Source organism: Echinops telfairi, unplaced genomic scaffold, assembly GCF_000313985.2.
Source record: "Echinops telfairi isolate 266 unplaced genomic scaffold, ASM31398v2 ScPeMD7_7471;HRSCAF=8509, whole genome shotgun sequence".
Lineage (NCBI taxonomy): Eukaryota > Metazoa > Chordata > Mammalia > Afrosoricida > Tenrecidae > Echinops > Echinops telfairi.
This window is the reverse complement of record NW_022111375.1, coordinates 255657-259978: the sequence shown is the minus strand read 5'-3', so window position 1 is coordinate 259978 and position 4322 is coordinate 255657.

Below are 4322 nucleotides of genomic sequence, written 5' to 3'. Positions count from 1 at the left end.
GCTCAGATCACAGTGGAAAGTTTCAAACTATACACAAAAGGCTAAAGATGAGTTTTTTAAAGCACAGAAATTAAAAAAAGAACCATTGCCGTTACCTTGTTGCAAGTGGATTCGCCAAACATTGCGTGTCCCCGCTAAGAAGGAACATGTATCTATCCCTTACAGTGAGAGGCCCTAACCGACGAGTGGATTTCAAAGGTTTGTGCAGAAACGGGACGAAACAGAATGAAAGGTCATGGGATTTCCCCGCGGACTTGTTGAAACTCCACGAGACCAAGCCGTCGGCAGACTTACTTTAACACAAAGACGGGGGATTTCGCGGGCAGGGAGACTAGATAAAGGGAGACGGGACAACCAGCATGGAAACGCTGGGAATGTTCAGGCCTCCGAACAACTTGTGCAGAAACTGTGGAACCGGGAACCGAGCCACGGTGCGAACTTCGACCCAAAGCACCAGAGCGTCTCAGTCAGAAACAGAAAAGGGTGTGACGTCATTCCGTGGACTCTGAGCTTGTGGCATTGGGGCGGAGCCAAGCCTGTCCATCACGTGGGAGCTTGCTGACACCTCCCTGGGGGCGTGGCCTTGGGAGGAGAGGGATTCAGGGAACTGCTCGCTCTGCTCCATTGCCTTCCTGCCTGCTGGGACTCTGCTTGCCTCCAGGTTTTTTTGGGGGGGGCGTGCGAGAGCTGTGGTCACCCCGCCCCGTTCCCACGGGCCTCGGCCCCACGTGACTTTGCACCCACGCCTGGAATCGGCCTGCATCCGCCGCATTTCTGCACCATCGTCAGCAGCAGCAGCAGCGGCAACATGAGTCCGAGGAGGAGGGACGTGCGGACTAGCGTCAGACTCGGGATGGAGCTGGATCTGTCTGGGAGGCCTGCTTGCTGTATAATTGTGGGGCACAGCGAGGTTGGCCCCCAGGCTGTCCCCAGGGTGCAAGCCCCGCCGAGGACGCCCTTGCTCCACATGCACGAGGTCAGCTGCTTGGAGGCTCTCAGCCATCTAGAGCAACCAGACCCTACTGTGCGCCCCTCTCCCTGCTGATAAGGGCAGTGGACTGTTCCCTGAAGGAGAGCCCAGGGACAAGGTCAATCAAGGACGACCAGGGCGAGGCTGCCCTCTTGACGCCAGGATCCGCCCATCTTGCCACAGGTGAACCCCGAGTCCCTCCCTTCCTATTGCGTGCACACCCCTAGCTCATCCCCTGCCTGTCGCGTGTGTACCTACCGGACAGCCCCTTCCTGTGACGCGTGTGGTTACCTGTAATCAGGGGGGCTTGCACGCCCCCTAAGTGTGTATACAGTGAACCCTCGCCACTTCGCGCTTGGACTTCCGCGGCTTCACTCTATCGCGGTTTTTGTGTAACAGCGCATGCTCTGTCATGACTGCCACTGATTGGCTCGTACTGTACACGCTTCTGTCTGCATCGCTACGTATCGGAGCTACGTATCAGATGCATTTTGAGGAGTTAGTTGGCCTCACAATGGAGCGTCTCTCGCATATCATAAGAACAATCAGAGAAGTTCAGGACACGATTAAAGAATGGGATCCAGAAATGAATCGTGCATTACGGTTCTGGAATGCACTCGAGGGGGCAATGGAACCCTACAAAAACCTTTTCACTGAAATGAAGAGACAACGTCGGCAACTGCCAATCACAATGCTGCTTAAACGTGTACCCAGAAACCCACTGCCCGCACCCGCTCCTTCAGAGGAAAAAGACGGCGACCCACCTGTAGAGTACATCCCTTAAGTCATTTCATAGGCTATTGATTACAGTATTTGTAAGAACTATGTATAATAATACTGACTGTGAAATATGTCATACTGTAAACTAGATGCCATAAATAATATACTAAATAATAAATGATCATTGTAACATCCAAAATGTTTTACTGTATTTTCCCTTTTTCGTTTAATAAATTGGGTCATACGAGTGTCATGGTGACTAAAGGGTGTTTTTTCATGTCCTCTATGCTCTAACTACGAAAATATTTGATTTACAAATAAGGAATCCTACTTCGCGGAATTTCACTGATCACGGTAGGGTCTAGAACCGATGAACCGCGATCAACGAGGGTTCACTGTAAGCTGTGATTGGAAATACATTCTCTCTCTCTGCCGTGATTAGAGATGCATTCTCTCTCTCTCTCTCTCTCTCTCTCTGTGTGGACCTGGCTGGCTGAGATCATGGCCGACCCGGAGGTGAGCCGCTCCCATGAGATGTGTCTGACTCCCTTGCTTTATTCTCGCTCCTATCTTCTACGACTTTAGCTATAACCTTTAAATATTACCGCCCTACAATTGCGCCAACGGGCCCGTCGGTCGTTAGAGGCCGATTTCCTCTGATCTATAACGACTTCTTTACACAAATCACTCTCTTCCACACAGAGGAGGGCGACTGGCTTTGTTTCTCTGGACAGCAGGACTGGACCCAGACCCTTCGGGTCACTATGAGCCACAATGCCTCTGAAGGCAGGGGTTCATTGTAGTTTGATTGAACACCTTGATACGGCATCGTCTGACGGTCCTTCCAAGGGCAACGCTATTGGACAAACAGAAATACCAATGCCTTTGAAAGGCACCAGGAAAAAGAGTAATTTTAAGGATTCGATAGGACCAAATAGCCCTGCCCCACAAGGCTTCCAAGAGTGGAAGCCTTTAAGCTAGCCCACGCCCTGGTCTTGATTCCTCGTTGCTTCCGGTGGACTTGATCCCCTGACCTTCCAGTTCTCAGGCAAGTGTTTAACCAGGGAGGCACCAGGTCTGAGCTCCCAACCCAAACCAGACCTGCACCTTCAAGGTGATTCCAACTCCCGGTGACCTTTGAGGACAGAGCAGCATGCCCCTGAGCTTTGCTGAGGTTGCCAGCGTTTCTGGGAGCAGACAGCCTCCTCTTTCTCTCTCGGAGCGGCCGGTGGGTCTGAACGGGGGACCTCGCGGTGAGCAGCCGAGAGAGTGTTTAACTCCGGCCCCTCATCAGGTTTTCAGGGAAAAGAGATCTGAGTGTGGGACTTGCCGTTCCTCCTGAAGCAGCTCCTCCGGCGGTTGTAGGTGAAGTAGCTGGTGGCAGCCCCCACCAGGGTGACCACCACCAGGGACACGATCGGGGACACGATCCTGGCCAGCGCATTGCCTGCAGGGACGAGAGGAGCAGCTTGTCAGGGGAGGACGCAGCCTGCGCAGAAGGCGCGCCTTGGAAGGGACTCCACGGGCCCATCGCCCTCGGATCCGCGGGAGGAGAGAGGACCGATCACAGAGCGAGACACGGCGCGCCTTTTGTGAAGAGTCAGACTGCAGGCCACGTCTTCCCTGACCACGACACACTGCCCACAGGAAGGAACGGAGCCAGCCTGGCCTGGCCCCAGTGGTCACACCCGAGAGACGGACCTTGGAGAGATGGGGGCACCGTTACCATAAAGCCGGGATCCCCCTTAATGCAGCCTCAGGGATGTCAGGGTCTCTGGTGCGCAGAAACGAAGCCGTCCACTCCCCTAAAGATGTCCACCCTGAGAGGGCTCTGTGTGTCAGAGTGGAGCCCACAGCTGTCCGCGTGCACGGAGTGTGCAGAGAACACCTGACACTACTGTACGGACTATGGCAGCCACAGCACGGTGGACCAAGAATGATGGACACTGGACACAGAGGGACAAAGTGACCACAGCTGTCCGCGTGCATGGCGTGTGCAGAGAACACCTGACACTACTGTACGGACTACGGCAGCCACAGCACGATGGACCGTTTTGAACTCTGCCGAGAATGATGCACATTGGACACAGAGGGACAAAGTGACCACAGCTGTGGGGAGATCGGCACTCACACACTCGCTGGTGGTCCATGAACAATCGATGGACCATCTCCCAGGCTGGGTGCTATCAGGAGCCCTTTCGGCTACACCGCTCCAGTGCTGACTGGCCCTACATCTGCCGTGGGAAAATGCCCCTGGACAGGGCCAGGCCCTCAGTGGGAGAGGATGGGTGGGAAGCATGACTTATCAGCCCGGGAATCTGGGCCAGCCGGCTGTCCTGGTGCCTGGGGCTCAGGGGAAGTTGGCACAGGGCTGGTTCTGGGCCTGAGCACAAAGTCCTCCCATGAAACTCTGCCTGGTGCGATCCTGCCCCGCCAAGCAGGGAGAGAGACAGCACCGACCCAGCGAACGGCCGGGTCCTAATGGATAGGAAGATATGCAGATAGATGATAGATAGATAGATAGATAGATAGATAGATAGATAGATAGATAGATAGATAGATATAGATGATAGATAGATAGATAGATAGATAGATATAGATGATAGATAGATGATAGATAGATATAAATGAT